Source organism: Bombus terrestris, chromosome 1 (genome assembly GCF_910591885.1).
Source record: "Bombus terrestris chromosome 1, iyBomTerr1.2, whole genome shotgun sequence".
NCBI classification, from domain to species: Eukaryota; Metazoa; Arthropoda; class Insecta; order Hymenoptera; family Apidae; genus Bombus; species Bombus terrestris.
Genome location: NC_063269.1, coordinates 11,312,948 through 11,331,659, shown reverse-complemented (window position 1 = coordinate 11,331,659; position 18,712 = coordinate 11,312,948). Strand labels below are relative to the sequence as shown.

Below are 18,712 nucleotides of genomic sequence, written 5' to 3'. Positions count from 1 at the left end.
GTAAAGTAATCTATGTAATAATAAACGTCATTTATAATGAATTATAGCTTCTAATTACAATCGAAGTTTCTTATAAACCCAATATTTTATCGTCTACAAAACTGAAACCCCACTACCTTTAAAAATTGATTAAACGTATGTAAATCAACTTCCAGTAGCTTTAAACGCGTTATATCTCGCGCGAATTCAAATTAATCTACTACAGTACGAGTTACAACTCGCATCGACTAATTCTGACGCTGAACTTCTTTCAACGTACTGAATTTGCACAAAATTTGCATCAGCATACTCCGAACATACATCAACTCATTGGAACTCGTTTCAGGAGCCATTCTATGTACAACTGACGTTAATTCATTGCAATCCTTTCAAGCTTTTAATAGCAATGTCTCGCGTTGTAAATCTAAGCATCGAGTGGTTTGCTCTCGAGATTCTATGCGTCTCAATAACAATCGCTTTGCTTACAATTTGCCATACCATCACGCCCGCAGCTCGCAACTTTAATTGTCCTAACGTTATTTACACGCGGTGAATTATTCACAAGCCGCTACATTTCAACCGTGCGTCGACACACGAAACGACGGTGGGTTAATATAGTCCGTATCAAACGGACTAATGGACACTGGTCTGAACCGTGGCGAAATTAGGCCACGCAACTTGCCCGACAATTCCAAATTCATTTTACAGTTCTGCTAAACTTCCATCGCTACGGGGGAGAAAGTTAAATTTCATGCGCCGTTATCCTAGAAATTGAGCAGCTCGTAACAAAAACAACACTTATCAAATTTGTCCGTATTTTAAATAATGAAAATTCATCACAATAGATTGTGGAATCGATATTATAAAAAAATGGTTGGTAATTGCGGCCTCGTAATTTAGTTAACTTCTTAATCTATTAACCATATCTTTGATATGAAAAAAATGAAGGTCTCGAAAAATAAATCAGTTTCCATTAGAGCAGTGCTAGTTCCTCCCAGATTTGTTTTATGACAAATAAAACGAAGTGTAACAAGATAAGAAATCTTTAAAGAAGAAAGATTATTATGTCCAAGGATTGGAAACCAGAGCGATGAGCTGAATCGCCTTTCTCGGTTTGCAAGTTCGGCAAGATCAGCAGCATTCTTGGCAACCAAATCCACCCAAAAAGTTTATACCTATTTTTTTCATGAATTGAAAGAATATCTTATTCTGATAATAATCCAGAAATAAAAATCCTTTGTAGAAGGGAAATGACAAGAAATAATTATAAGTGTAAATACATTACGTGTATAGTAGTTTATTGTAATATAATATTCTTTCGCTTTCTTGGAAAAAAATAAACCTGGACAAGGATTCGAAAACAATCGTTCGAGAGAATCGTAGGACGGACTTCCTCCACTTCTTTTCTTGTCGAGGAAACGCGTCTTTGAGGTGAATCTTCCTGCGTCAGCCCTACCTTTTCACCAGCTTTTACAATCGATATTCGTTGATAGAAAGAAAAACTTTAAGAAAACCTGGCGTTTCTTTAGGAAAATGGATAGCGCAATTTTACGTAATGGAAGACGCCGGAGTAGGGGTAACATTTAATCGCATTCGATTGTCGACCAAACGTGATATACGATTCGTCGCGGCCACATTTAAACTTTTTCTCTCTTGCTACCATCCTTTTTTAAATGCGGTCTCAACGACTCTGGAACTCGGCCATAAGTACATATACCACCGTAAATTCACGTGCTTTAAGCGAGTGTCCACTAATGCACACTGTTCAGAGGTAGGTAGAACTACTCGAGAATTTTGGAATGTGTAATATACAAGATAAGGGCTACGATAAAGTACATTTTATTTATTTTTCTTTATCCAGGCAAATCGTATAAAATAGAATTTTCTGTGATACAATATTAGTATATATAGTATATATATTAATATTAGGTAAAATACATTATGTACGATAAGTCTACCATTATACGGATTATGAGTAAAAATTCTACTGCTGTTATGTCTGGTGATACTCTACCTAGACCAGACCACACACCGCGGGCAAGATGGTAATCAGATATCTGCACATCCTTACTGCGTACCCTCAATAGTCTTAAGGACCTATCATAAATCTCAGGAATTTTCTAGCTAAGGTCCTTCAGACCGAACAAACATCTCTTTACTGAATCGTTTCCAAAGCTTATTGTTTACTACGAGAAAACACGGGATATTTAGTTTTTCTCACGCATGATACTTCCATTAGCAACTTTCTATCGAGGGTGGCTAAGAGCCTTTCTAGTCCACCAACCTTTTTTTATTCAATCAGAAGCAATGTCTACTGCCCTCACTTTCCTAACCAAAATTGTCATCAACAAATCCGATAGTCCCTTGCGTTAGACACACCCATCACTAGCTTTCCTCCGACACAACATCGTCACTTTACTCATTCTTCATCGTTATAATAGTCAACATATCTTTACCGGGTTTCTACCCTTAAATCAATCACTTACTTAACTTATACATACGCATCAGAGTAACTATCTTCTTTACAAAGTTGTTGGAATAAACATTAATTTATACGTGTTAAATCAGTGTAAACTCAATTGAACCACCCCCTATTATCCTAAAAGAAATAAGGGGATCGATTATGTAATCGTAACGGGAATTTACGACTGCCGTTGACGTACTTTTTCGCGATCGCGTCTTTCCGCGAATGGTCGAATAAACAACTGCTGTATAAAAAATGGAATTGATCGAATATTGTGATTCAATATTTGCAAAATTCTCCATCAACGCTAAACAAATTTTGATAAATAAAAAGCAATTTTATATTTTTCTGTGTTGAAATATTGAACGTTTAGTTTTTTTAATAGAAGCCATCAGATGGGACAAACGATTAACTTGACAATGAAACTATCAACAAGTTTATTTTTTTTTTTTATGAAACGTTTTAGGCAAAATGTCACGAGGGGATACGATAACTGATAACGATTGAATTTAGACCTCGGGTAAAAGCTTTACTTTTGCAACTATGATAATATGTCATGTGCGAATGAGATACGTGTATAGTAGTTTCCACATGTAGTTTATTTTAAATATGTAAAAAATCATATATAAAAAGTATATACAGAAATTATTAAATTTATTTAATTTATTTCTACACTGTATCATTGAAGGAAATTTTCTTCCTTCTATGGCCAGACAATCTATCTGATTTGCTTACAAAGTCAAATTACTCTGTATACATTCTCGACCACTACATTATTTAATTTGAAGATAAAATTTGACAATTTAATAAAGACATAAAATATGACGGTGTTCACATAAATAGAGAACATCATATACCAAGCAGATAAATTAGATTAATTAAATAACAAATAGAATTTTGAAAACCGTTCTATGTTTATGATACCTCAAAATACAAGAAATGGATTTTTAAATCTTATATTACAGAAAAAAGGATAAAAATAAAACGTTTTATTGTATAATTGGCTGTTTAAGTTATATAAAGAATTTCTTTACTCCTTCGAATTCAGCTGAAAACTTGAAAAATATTGAATGCTTCGAATCACTTGAAATTCAATAGGTAAGGACGGCACTATTTCCTGACGTGGTATATTTAGTCGTTGACACGTCGCGTCGAAACGTTCAGTGTCGAAGAACTCTTCGGATTGTATACGAAATGAGCAGCGGGTAAATAAAACGCGACACAGAGTCGGTCTTTCCACTCGAGTTGTTTAATTTCGAATGATCGGATATCTAACAGTTTAGCGGTTTAGCATCGATCTGATGGCTAGTTGAAACGTTTCAACGCCCTCTCGAGACGGGTACGAGGACCCAGACTTAACTATGAGGACTTGGAGGATGCGCGTAATGTAACCGAGCTTAATTATATCAAGGGCAAAGACCTTCGGTAAGAAGGAAATGGAAGTCCTTCGATATTTAGCGAAAACTTTTCCACAGTGTGGGAGGATTCCTTTAAAAAAGGCGAACCGGCGAACGAAGTCTGATCGAATCGATTTAGAAAGCGATTCACAGAGTTCTTCTCGAGGGCCGTCTACTTGACTGAATGCGGCGGAATCATTTCAAGGAAGTTGCTCTTTATATCAAAAGAACGTGACTCATTCAATATTTTGTGGATTAACTATTTCTTCTAACAGTTCAGATTAGTTGTTTGTACTACGATTTACCTTTTTTCTCCATTCTTTTCGATTAATGCGGCGAAAATTAGTGTTGTATTTAATGTAAGTTGTAATTAATGCTGTATTTTTTATGAATTACGTAAAGACATGTAACATTTATTTAGGTGTTTGTAGTTAATTTGTAACAGGGCGTCTTACGTTTAATAAATATCATTTTATACTTTTGAATAAAAGCCTTAGTCGAATGTTGAAAAATAGTGTCAAACTTTAAATGCTCATGTGCACTATCAGATCGTAAATTTTTCTAAAATTATGCAGTTTAATGTCTTCTCGCTGCATATCCGCATATTACAGTCGAATTTCTACGAAACGTACACGAAGATCAGACAACTGGCCAAAAATATCTGGTCATTCCGCAAGAACAACCCAGAGAGAGAGAGAAAGAGAGAGAGAGAGAGAGAGAGAACTTTTGTTCCTTATAGATAGAATTAGTATGAACATCAGAATAAATTAGAACCTCCGTGGAAAGTGTCTGAAATTCCAATAACCCAGACACAAATCGGATTACATTATCATAAATGAGAAGCTTTGCTCCAATAATATCTTCCGTGCTTAAAAGACACGTCCCATAATAATCTCCAAACTACAAACAGCTAATGTACGCGCGACATGTTATTTCTATTCCTTAAATAGTTCGAGAAAAAAAGCTTTTAGCTTTCTCCTTCCTTCCATGTAACCTGGAATTGCTAATGCATTTCCTGAGCATTTTTCAATGCTGCTGAAACTGGTAGTTCGCATCAGCGGCGAGATGAAGTTTGTTTATCATCAAAAATACACGCTGGCTGTTTATTTTCAATTAACTTGTTTACCAAGGATTACCGTCACGTAACATTAACAATACACGGTCTTCTCCTCTTTCTTCCTTTTTCAATCTTCCCGCGGATATTCGCTTCTCCACGCAACGAGATATTGTTCTATCTCCCGACTGAATTTATGCAAATCTCGGCACCAGCTAAATGAGCCGTACGACATGAGATTATCGACTGGTTAGGCGACCAAAGAAGAACGTCTCTAATATCGGCCGTATTCTCACGTGTATGTCAGTGGAAACTTAATTTCCGCTTTCTGACATCCTCTAAAGATGACCGTCGTACATTAGATACAGTGTTCGATCGAATAATATGTAAATGCGGACACGACATTGTTCCTTGTGTAAAAATAAGAAAAAAATATATAACAAAATTCTTTCGTGTTCGAAAGTTTATCAAGTATACTTGAACATGGCCAATTCGGGACTGGACAGGATTAGATATACGACAGCAGGTTATTCTACGTGTGGTTATTCTGCTAATAAGTCGAAAGTGTCGAATACGATTTTTCCATTTAAGGTTTCATTTCTAAGAAAATAGAATTTGAAGATGTTTGAATTAAGAATCGGCCTCGTATATGCGTATGATCAATTTTCAACTTTATTTTCCTCGAAAACAGAGCGTCTTGTGAAAAAATTGTATTCTACATTTTCGGTTTATTTTTACACGTAGAATGATCTTCTGTCGATTATTTGATCTTGTCTAGTGTGGAATTAGCCATGTTCAAGTCTATTTGATAACTTTTCAAACTTGATTTTCTTCAAAACTAAGCCGAGAATGAAAAAATTTAATTTCATTTATTTTTCTTATCCTTACATAAGGAATTACATCGTGGCTGCTTTTAAATGTTATAGTATTTTATGAGTGAAAATGAGAAAAAGATGCCATATAAATATAGGCTCATAAATGATTCATTAGAAAGTTATAACAAGACTGTGGATGTTTACGTGAATTTATATTCTTAACGATGCAAGTAAAGAAAGGAACTCGAAATAATAATGTGTTTTATGTAATAATGTACCAGATTCGTTTGTTTTGGGAATGTCAATGTTATATGGCGGTGACGAACTTATAGATTGCTATTCAGGAATTCATATTATTGTAATATCTGATATCTGAAATAATACATATTACATATCATTGGATTCGTCTTTTTTTTTAGCGTGTAAGAATATGACAAGAAAAATATATGATGCTATTTAAATAATAAAAAATAATACATTTGAAAGCTTTTTTACATCGAAAAGTGCTTCATTTGACACTAATAAATTTTTGCTCGAGATATTTTTTTATTAGAAATCATTCAGATCCTTAGTTTAAGTATGGTGTGAATTGATTTAAATGACACTGAGTTTATAGATCGCTAAGTAACGTTAGTTAGTTGAAAATGTCGTTGGAAATGCCCACAAAACGATTGGATATCGATTTTCGTTGACCGGAAGCAGCGCTGCTCGAAAATTGTTGGCGGAAATAAATCAGTGGATAGAAGGACGCTTCCAATCGACAAGATGGTTAAATTACTTCCTCGTCGCAACGCGTTTCGCGCTCTTTCAATTAATTATTCCAACCCAGATACAATTCATATTTCTGCAGGTGAGGATTTTGGTGAAAGTCTATTTTCATGTTGGAGGATTTTGTTTGAATTTTATTTCATAGTTTTTCAAATGTATTCGAGAATCTGATAATGAAGAAAATTTGCTTATTGTACTGTCAGAATTTGCTAATTATCAATACACCCATAAAAAGTACTGCTTAAATTAATTAAACAATTATGAGGTTGGATTCTTTTTTACAAAAACAAGAATAGGATGAGTAAATTCGTTTCTAAAAAAATTAATCAATTTTTCTCTCCAACAATCCAATTAAATGAAATATACGCGAGATGATTGCAAAATCTCTTGCATTTCAATTGCATAAACGAAACTTGTCACGAACAACGATTCTTCCGAATATAACACGGTACTAATCGGATCGATAGATCACGCGTGAAATAAACCGGTGGACAGACGGCGTGCGAATCAGTCGTCGAATTCCTGACGAACAAGGAAACACTGTCCCCGTTGTTTCCACGGGATGAACGTACACGTTTATCCAGTCGGCATTAATTGTCTGTTACCTCGTTTTGCTGGTTTCGCCTTGTTTCACCTTTCATCGGCGTGTCCGTTCCCAACGTGGACAACGTTCCAACGTAGAACGACTGGAAACCATGGAAACAGTAGAACAGAGACATACAGATACAGTAAGTAACCTTTAGTTTTCGCGTTAATCACCTATCGTGTCAGAAGAGAGAATCGTTCTGTTAGTTACAAAGACGTCTCGTACGTTGGGTCTTCCTTTTTATGAATCGTACGAGACTTTCCTGACAATAGTTTGTTCACCATTAAAGGTGGTTTCATTTACTATAATCTAGACTTTTACAAATATTAATATTATTTAATGTACAGATTATATATTGACATAACCATCTACTTTATTGCTAATTATTTGTTCATGATTCTACTTTGTCGATTTTGTAACAGACGTGGAAAAATTGATTTATTCCTCTGATCGACAGTGATACCATCGATATACCAGCAATTTTTAGTTTAACATGATTTGTTCGTGATCAGTAAACTGTGGATTTTTATGCACTTTTGCAAAATTTAAAGGTACGAAAGTGAACGCAATACATGTGACATATAAAAATATACAAAATATTCAAAGTAAAGTATCTGTCATAATATTTAGACAATGAAACAAATCTCCATTTAAGTTTTGTTTCTTTAATCGTATTCATAAAAATTTAAATTTACAGTATAATAATAAGTGGGAATATTTATAAATAATTATTCTTAAGAATTATAAGCCTTTCAGTTACGTTTTGTGCTTTTCTAAGGAATTTCTCTCAGCATCAAGGAATTGTTTATTTTTTTCTTAGATATTTTTTTATGTAGAATAAAGAGAAACACGCGTGTAAAAGTTGTTTGAGAGAGTGTATTGAGAGATAGCCTGCAGCGATTGTTCGCTGGAGAAACCATGGAACTGGGCGGACAGACAGTTTTATGTAACACCTGGCACGTTAGTTTGAATATCTTACTGCCAGGAGGGTTTTAAGGTCTGAGAATTTTGAGAAGTGCACGTGAACTTCGCAAATTGGAAGAGAATCGGTCGATCGAGTCGAAAGATTGGAGCTCGAGTTCCAGTTTTTCGCTTACGAAGCTATATCGTATACAGCTCTGGATTCTCCAAGAGCCGCTTACCTTCCAGCGTAATATTTCATCAATATACTATATTTCATCGTATCATTTGTATCAATTTGTCAATTACTAACAACGATTTTTAATTATTAAAAGACGTACAGAATGAATCACGTAATTTGATTGAAATTTTCTTTTTATTACGAAGTGTGGTTTAAAGACTCTTCTTTTTGTCGAGACTTTCAATATTACGTACAATTTGTTATAAATGAATCCATTATTTAACCTATTATAATTTACCCATAATGAAATGTACAATGAAAAGATTGAACACTCATTTGTAAAAAGTCAAACTAGTCTTGAATAGTTTGGAGAAAAAGATAGGTAATAAAAAGTGTACTATAGCCATTTTAACTCTCAATAAAGTTATGTAACATCAAAATTACATATCTATATTTTTTATAAATAATACTGACTTTAGTTTCTTCACAAACAAAAGAATCTAACGTAATTACTTATACAGTTCAACATATATGTTCCGCAAAATATTGCACCTCAATTCAAAAATTTACCTCATGACCACAAAAGTTCTCTCCAAACAGAAGAACACCGCGAGAACAGGGTTACGTGATCACGCGCAAAATTCGGAGCTCACAGGTTACGTATGAAAGCATGATCCTCTGCAGGAGATGGCAGGATCGCCGTGCGCCGTAATAATAAATCGAGGTGGAAGAATTCTGTAGGAAACGGTTTTCGCGTGGAAAGCTTGATGCCACGCTCGAAATTAAGACCCAGAACCGTAGAGCAGAAACGAAAGGGTCGAAAAGGGTGGAACACGACGTACGTGGCCAGTAATAAAAGAAACCGTATTCCGGGCACCCAAAGTTTCTCTTCCGCTGGAATACGTTGAGACGCGAGAAGAACGAATTTTCTCGCGTCCCCTATAACTCTCACGGTGAGAGCCACGCGAAAACCAAGATAAATATCTCTTTTGCCTGCCGCGAAAACGTTCGCCCGAGGGATTTTATTCGCTCGAGATCGCGCGCTTTTATTCGCGGCAGGAATTCCAAGTTGCCCGGGAAAGCGCCGGAAACCAGCGTGTATTAAGCGAAAGCAAGACAAGTGCTTGTCCGCTTGATCATTGCCTACATAGGTAAAACTTGCCGCACCCTGAATGTTCCGACGGAAACTGCCGCAAGGTCTTTCACTTTGGTGAATACGAAACGTTCCTTCTCTTAGCAGTCGCGTGGTTACTCTATTCCCTTTGAGCGAAAGATGAAGCATAAGATATTAAGCAAGAATTTTTTCAGAGGCGTTGTAGGATGTTGATTCAGTTATATGAGTGAGTAAATTACAATGATGAAATTTATCGTTTGAAAGTGTATAATAATGGAATGATGTAGCATGATTGTACATTAAATGACGATATTCGTTGATGTGATTACATTGCACGGGAGATTTTTTAATTTTAAGTAGCAAAAAATTTTTCATTAGAACTGTATATTTACTGCTTTTTTATTAATTATAAACTGGTCTTAAAGTACCTTAAATGTTGTAAATATTGTCACAATGTTATTGCCAAGTAACATATAATGATGAGTTTCTCAGTAATTTTTTCAAATAAACAACATCTAACGTTGAATAAAAAACGAGGTTCGTACTCTAAAGCAATTAAATTTAATTAAATTATATGTAAGATGTGTTTGTAATTTAATTACATGTACGTATATACAATTTACATACCATGAAACATGTTATTGCGAATAGATAGGTTTGCGATAGAAAACACGTTTTGAGACCACCAACAATACAAATAATGGTGATCGAATTGCCTGAATCCTTTCTCAAACTATCGAGTTCGGTGGTATTCGTTTCAATCAATGTTCTCAAAGTTGCCGAGCTAGTTTCGGTTGCATAGACCAGTCCGTGTGTTTGCGAATGCAATTCGTAAAGTAATTAGATAGGCGGACTTCGGAGCACGTTACATGGAATTTTGATTTTCTCGTTAACGCAGAATTCGAAATGTTTGCAACCAATGTGATATTCTGGTTAGACGTTTTCTTGAAAATACATATACCAATATATCCGAAGCAACCGCAAAAGCAATCAAAGACGCCAAAAATATATTATATTTTTCCACAATGTTCCAATGTTCCTGCAAAAACTCAAAATCCAAAAAGTACAAATCGCAAGTTCAAACAACAAGCTCTCTCAAATTTTCCCCTAACTCGATCCCTCAAAAATCGAAGTACCGAGTAACACGACGTGGATATAAAATACGAACCGAAAACTTTGAGACGAAGAGAAAAGTCGGCAAGGTGGAGGACGATTTGTAAGTTAAATCCAGGTAATGGCATTCAAAGGAGTTGGCGCGAATTAAAGCCCATCCAACGAGCGCGTGGAAGCTGTTTTCCTAAAAGCTGCGGCGAGTTAGAAATTACAATCCTCGTTGGTAGGTTCTCCTTCGCGGAAGCGGATTACCATTCGTAATCGTGCAAGAAAAATATGAACCCTGGAGTAAGGCTCGAAAAGCCAGAGGAGACACGAGTCATTTGCGCGAAAGTAATGTTATTATTCGACACTCGTTATCACGACGTTTCCGAGGAGCGATGCGCAGAGAGCTTAGGAAGAACGTACTCGGGATATTTCCAACAGGAGCAACGATGAAACGTGATTCTTGGTATGCCCAGTTTGTCAGGACCAGCGAGCACTTGCAGTCGCGTTAGCCGGATCCTTCGTTTTCTTCCTGTCCTATGCCGACCAGATTACACACCGCTGCACTGGAATGTCGACTAAAACGAGGTGAATAATTTCTACCGCTACGCGCGCCCTGCACCGTTTTAATCTAATCAGGATAACTCGTACGACGAAGTAAGCAAAGTGGAACCTGATTCTTCCGTTTGGTCAACTGGGCGACGTTTTGATGTTACGTGAATGTGGCTGTGTATGGTTATGCCGAGTTTATTTTGGCTGTGCTACTGGTTTTTTGATCATTCTAATCAGGATTATTACGGTAGATCAATTGGTAATTTTACATAGAAATTTCATGCATTTAAAATGGTTAGATTACGAATGTTGGGAGTACTTTGGATATTTTATATATTTTTACATGTTATATGTATACAGTGTACTCTTATATTTCCAAATTTTTCACAAATACATAAAAATATAAGTCCGTATGTGTCCATTATTTATTAATACATACACTATATTATTATATTGTGGATGTATATAATCTATTTTAGGAATATCCTTTAAACTTTGATTAATTGGAATGTGTGCTAGTTCTAAGGTTTCAACTTGGGGTGCGATGTGAGCAGTTGGACTGATTCTAAAATTTAATACACAAGGTGCAATTTTACTGCCTAATGTTATACATGTTGTAATGTATCATGCAGTTCCATTGTGTAGTAGTGTTGTATAAGGAAACATTGGGGCACATTTCGTGACTGAATTACAAAACACTGTTAGCCTCCTGTATGCAGCTCAGCTTTTTTTGCTACTTCTATGCAGTAATTTATATAATTAAAATTATAGATATATAGAAATAAAATTCTGATATCTGCACATGTTGCAAGCAACAAATAAATCAAATTCCAAAAACGTAAAATATCCACTCGAGATATTAATAATATTCTTATAGAACTATACTATAAAATTCAAATTTTCAAATGACTGAGTGGAATCTGCAAGGTGAAGTTTTGATAATTTCCCAGCAATCGATTTGTACGACGCCAGTGAACAAAGAGAACGCAGCATTTGATATTTGTCAGAGATGCTTTCGCTGGCAGGTAACGTGACAAACGAGAGGGCCTGGTCCCAGTGTCGTCTTTATGCGCGTGCACGTGCCTCCGCTTAACTATGGCATAACTACTGGGTCGGTGAGTCGGTGACAAAGTGCATCGTATAAATACATCACGTGAACGCGTGCAGTTATTTTTTAGCAGATAAGCCCTTCGAAACACGGACTCACGTATGACTGACAAAATTTATGAGTACGAATTGGTCACCGTGCATAATTTATTATTAACCTTAGCCACCTATTCACTTTCTCTTGACTGTTGCAATTCGAGTTTTCGGGATATAAAGCGTATCTAATAAGAATTATATCCTAACATTTCGCTGGTGTGGGTTAAATATAGGTAGTTTATGGGTTAAATAACAGTTTGCTATATGCCAATATTACGATTTGTATCGATATACAAATATTATAATATATTTATATATGTATGTTATATATATTATGTATATAAAAATATATTATATATTATATTATATTCCATATATTTTCTCATATATTAAAAGTACATAGAAATTTGTTTTAACATTTAAATATTATGACGAGTATTTAAAATATTTTACATATCTCTTTTTGCAAATGCATAAGTCTGTATAATATTTGTAATCACATGCGTAATATCAAAACCTAATTTATATCAAACCATTTCATATCATTTCACCCGACACCCTGCAAACTCTAGTCTTAAAATTCTTCTTCATTTTCTTTCTACGTGTATATGCATGTATATGATAATTTTCTATTCTACTTTATGAGACATGATTTATATAACTCTTTCTATATGGCTTGAAGATATGAAATATAGAATGTGGAAAAGAACAGGGTAACGCCAAAGGAAGTTTTTTTTCCAGAAAAATTACGTAATATGGAAAGGATTATACCATATCGAACGTGATGTGAAAATCACATTTATCTTTTACCAGAGAGTGGAATGTTTTTTTCTTTGAATGATGTGATGGAGGATCTTTGAACGAAAACAAAGTAGTACACGATATAATTTACTTCTTGAAAAAAATAAGTTGAATGTAATTTTCGAGTTGAGATACATAGCCTGAAACATAATCCAGCTTCAATGATTATTTATGTATGATCAGTATGTAATGATATTATATTATATTGATTATATTATAAATTATATTAGAACATTATATATTATTGTTTTAACGATACAATGATATATTACAATTATCACATGTTCCAACAGATCTCAATGGTGAAAAAGAAAATTGTAACAACTCAGTAATCGTAGAAATGATTCCGAACACTTTTTCGTTAGTCTCGAGAAGCTTGAGTAGAATGCTGTTTATAATGTAATGTAATTAAATTTCAATAATGTAATTAAATATAATGTAATTAAATTTCAATAGTTATATAAATTTAAATAAGAAAAAAGATTTTCTATATAATTTTGTTGAGTAACGCATCTTTATTATCTCAGGTTATGAAACCTATATATTTTTTTATCCCGCTAAAAAACAAAAGGATATCAAGGATATCGTGGCATCTAAAGCAACGAAGTGACTCGTTGAAGCTCGTATTACCAATTAAGCCATCGCTCTAACATTGTCACTTACGGTTACGTCGTTAGACACATTTTTAGATACGAGGCAGTGCCGCGAGACACACGTAACAGGTAAACGAAGGAAAAGTCGAGATTTCAGTAAAAATCGTGTTTTGGTATGAGAGAAGCAATTTATTCTGGTTGTCTACTTTGCTCGTCGCTCGGAACGGTGCACATTTTATTCGATCACGGTAACTGGTTATTTTTCTGCAAGTTTCGACAATACTTAGGAGGGAAAAAGAAAATCGCAATCCCGACCAAGTTTCTCGTATCGTACGTTTATTCATCGTACACGTTGTATCTCGATATTCTTCGTTCTTTCTCATCTGTGATTTATATCGCTACTAAGGATCGCTTCTCGTGACTTGCCGTTTCAAAGAATTTTATCAACTTTGTCAGAAATAATTTAGCAGAAAAGTATTAATTATAGTTATAAAGATTATGATAGATAAAGATTTTTAAGATTGCCAAATATTTCTTACCGTATCGTTTAATTAACACAATTGTTAAACCGAGTTTATACTATCTCAATTTTTTTATAAATACGCATCACCAAAATTAAAATTAAAGGGTTCAATGCTACCAAGGTGTAATGTATTTATGTAAGAAATAGTCTATTATTAATAACAAAAACACTCCTACGAGTTCAACAACTTCATGATCTAATCGTGATTTAATTAGATACAATACTTCTGAGATACAATTACGGATACGTTTACAACAATTGTGTAATGCTGCAAATATTTTGTTTAAAAAAATTGAAATACGTAGCATAGGTATGAGAGGTACTAAACCATTTTTCTGTTTTCTTGGTAAAGAACAGCGATTTTATAACGCATCCGAATGATCTACCTCGAATTAAAAAACTTAGAAACAACGTAGTAGAAAAGTTGGATAAATACATTGTCAATGATTCAGGAATAAATTCCGATTCTGATTCGAAGTTTCTTTTAGTTTCGAGCAGTGTAGCCGAGGATGACATTATTCTTAAGTCGCGCATGCCGCAGCACCGTTTGGATTGGAATAGCCGAACAGCTCCCAATGGAGCATGAGCGACGAGGCTACTGGAGAGAATAACTGGTTGCTGACTGCCAGGCGTTTTGTCGAATATATCCTAGTACCATGTACCGACGCGGTGAGCCGGCTATTGCACAATAAATATCGGCCTCTCGACGAAAGCGGGAAAAAATTGATGCAACTTCCGCGTCGTCGCGGTCCCTGATTTTAACGACTTTCCGATAACACGCGTTCCCACTCCCTACGTATACTTGCAAATGTAATAAACCGAAAGCTCGTCGATGAAAATATTGGTCCGATCGAAGATTTAACGAAGGCCAGGAAAAATAGTCGGAAGGTCTAGACTTCTGCTTCGACAATGTCTGCACCACTGTGAAAATAGCTTCTTCAACATTGTTTGTTTTTTGCTGAGCCATGTTATTTTAGGATTACGACGGATTGCGATCATATTGATGTTTCGTTCGTTATTGTGTTTTATTTTAAACGAATTTATTTTGCTTCGACTCTTTTTTGACGGATTTCTTTTTAACAGTGGACAAAATAATATAATAGTATGGATTAGGATACAATCTTTGAAGAAATACAATAAAGGATTAAGAAATATTTAAAGATTAAGAATATACGGATATAGAGTTATTTATAATAGGATCGGGTGTATCAATAGATCTGAAAAATAATTATAACTAAATCGAGGACATTCATAATTTATATTTTTGTAAAGATAACAGAATAAATGGAAAATATAGAGATTTGTTTCGTTGTCCAAATATTATAACAAATATATCACTTTGCTCGCAGTGTACATTCTGTAAATCATGTCTATAATTATAGTATTATTTTATCACGTATCACGTATCAATAAATAAATAATATTTGCAAGTGGAATTTAAAATCAGTACAGCTTGTTAATTTGCTTATATTGAATAAAGTTTGCACATGCAAATGAGGTACATTTAATGAAATATGGTAGTACGGAAAACGTAGAAGTTAATTGATGATGGCCCATGAAACAGAAAAGTAATTGTACTTTCTTGTTCGCTATACTTCTACATTCATAGTAGCTACAACTTGTAGAACAGTACTTGAAAAGATCGTCGATAAATCTGAATGGCTCGACGGTTCTCATCCATCTGCTGTACTTTATTTTATTCCAACGAAGTTGTATCAATCAAATTGTTCGATCAATGTTTAACCAGTGAAACGTAATGGAAACGTATTTGTTCTATTTGCAATGGTAGTTCGAGCAATTCGTTTGTTAAAATCACTACTACGGCATTCTTTCACATTCCGAAGAGTTATATCAGAATAAAACTCCCTAGCTATCCATGCATCGTGATTTCTTTCCGTGAGTCTCATTCCTGCGAAATCTTCCGAAGGAAATCCCAGACTTCGTCAGCCAAGAGCACAGAGCTCATCCGCGTCTTTTCCCACATGCAAATCTGAATAAATATGTGACCGACATACCATATGGTTTTGATGAAAAATTGATGTTTTAGAAACAAATGTGCATTTATTATAATTTCATGCTCTAGTAATATAGATATATTTGTAACATATCTAAAATATAATATATCTTGTCCTGTTGGTTTAACAATTTTTATGATACGACTAATGGATAATTCTAGCATAGTTTCACATTGAAACATTTTAATATTAAGCATTTTGTTAAAAAAGAGTGGTACATATAATTTTATTTATATGATATCCTTCATACCTCTCCCATTTCTCAGCGATAAGGTAAGAAAGGATTTTCACAATCAAGTTTTACGTATTGCTCTGAAACCGCCAATAAAATACAAAAGATTAAATATAATCATTTTCATATTACATACTTCAAAAAAGAACTTACGTGTTAAAATATCTATAACGCTTATCTATATACATCTACAATATCTACATACATATATATATGTATACTTTATATGCCCATTATTTCGAAAGATAAATACCTTTGCAGAATAGTAAGAAGTTCACTGATGAAAAAAATTATCAATTACCCTTATTTGACAAAAAATTATGTAATTATAAGATAGAGGAGTATAAGCTATAACTTAGAAATTGTCAATTTATTACTAACATTACAAGTTACTTACTAAGTCACTATGTAAAAGAGCCTAGAATCTATAAAAACACCTACTAAGTTTCAAAACTTGCCATAAGTGCAGAAATATTCAACATCTAATAAATACATAACCAATTGGCACAAAAAGGAATCAAACCACATCGCATATTGCTCCTCGACTTCCAACCTCTGTTTCCGAATTTCGTTGGTTATTGTAGCATCTGCGCGGACAGCGTTTCCGATGAAAACGCCGGCGCTCAAGATGACTCGGCTGAAATTAGGTTTCCATCAGTTAGTTTACAAATTTCCGAAAGTTACTTCCGGCCGAGTTTTGCGTCCCGACCGGATGGCTGCAGGGCTGCGTTCAAACTCGCATTAGCGCGATCGGGTTGGGTACAGAGTAAACTTTTCCAGCCAGAGTTGCTCTCATCTTCGAACAGGCGTGGCAAAGACATTCCATCGAGAAGAGCGGCTGAGAGGCATTCTTCGTCGTTTACTTCGTCTTGGAACTAGCACGTGTATATCGCCATTGCAATCTGCGTACGTTCTTGGCACTGTCTTCTTCTTGGCTCGTCTTCCTCGACATTTCCGGGCAATGTTCCTTCGAACGAGGTCCGATTCTTTTGCCTTTGTTTTAGTTGCCGTCTTCGTCTCTTTTTTTCTCCACCAGGAATTTGGCTTTGGATTCGAACTGATCGTGATTGTTGCTTGTTTCGCAGATTCTTCGAAGTGGTACGATCAATTGAAAAGAAAGGACTTCGATTCCTTTGATGAAGTACACCAGTATCAAAGGAAATAAATATATAATCTGAGGAGAGGAACATGGGAGTTCTATAATAAGAGGTCTAAAACGTAGATATTCTATGTCTAAGAAGGAGACACTTGTAATTGGTTGAGATTGTGCGAACAGATTGTGCGATTTGGTAAAATAAAAATATTTCTTTGGATTTTTAGTGTACTGTAGAATTTAATAGAAAAGACACAGAAAGGAAATTGATGTTTAGTTTTTAGTTCACAATTTTAATTGATCGCTTAACTACAAATATATTGAATATGTTTCACATCTTATACATATCCTCGTTTCTACATATTACAAGAATTTAAAAAGATATAGTGTGAATGAAAAGATATTAATTTAATTAATACATTCTCGGATCGAAAATTGCAGATTATCCATTGTAACTACAGAATTCCATTTCTTATATAAATACAATGTGTTTATATATGATATCAAATGATTAATTCGAAAATATTAAAGATTGGATTGATTAATGAAAGTCGCTTAATGCTTTTCTGGAGAGTTTCATTTCCACATATTCCCATGTGTAAAATAGAAGACTTATAGATTTTATCCGCTTGAATTTCGGTCGCCTCTCTCTCTCTCTCTCTCTCTCTCTCTGAGAGTAAGAAAAAGTTGTAGACGGTTAACCTGGACTCCTGCGGGATCATAAATCTGGACGGTCAAACATGTGTCGATGAATAAAATATGATCTTCGAGTATTCGAATCTGTCAAGCAGACACTTTATCAAATGAACTTCTCCCGTGAATCTTGGGGAATACTTCCATCTAAAATGGGAAAATTTCCATCCGAAAATATTTCCTTTTATATTATATAAAAGAGGAGATATTTTGATGAGACGAAAATTCTTGAAATAAATACAGGTAATACTCGAACGGTTCACGTGGACCAGTGGTTGTGGAATTTTCAAGTTCATGCGAGCGCGAAAATACCATGTCCACGCTATTTTATTCCGGGATCTGCGCGTTCGATGCGAACGCCAGCGTGTAGAAAGCTTTTTCCAATAAATCATGCAGCCGTCACGTTTCGACGGGCGGTAATGCGTGAACAATCCTGGGTTTACCGTGGATTAGGAACAAATTTGTAGCTTGCCGTCACCATTCCAGGAATTGTAGCTTCGTGGAAATGAGAATATCGACGATAATCAAACGATTACGAAAACGATTTTCAAAAATATGGCTCAAAAGTTTTTTAGTCTTCCAATTAGTAGGTTTTAAATATTCAAACCGAAAATGTTTCATTTTATAAATTACATTTTAATATCGATCTTCATCCCTTCAAACTGGTAAGTACACTTCTTTAATCCTCCAATTAGAAGCTTCATATTGTTC

General features: G+C 34.7%; 1 protein-coding gene across 6 annotated transcripts in view; it reads right to left on the bottom strand.

The window, feature by feature from the left end:
- LOC100642436 (glutamate receptor ionotropic, kainate 2) overlaps positions 1-18,712 on the bottom strand; it is a 282,902-nt gene that overhangs the window by 63,694 nt on the left and 200,496 nt on the right. The window lies entirely within an intron of this gene.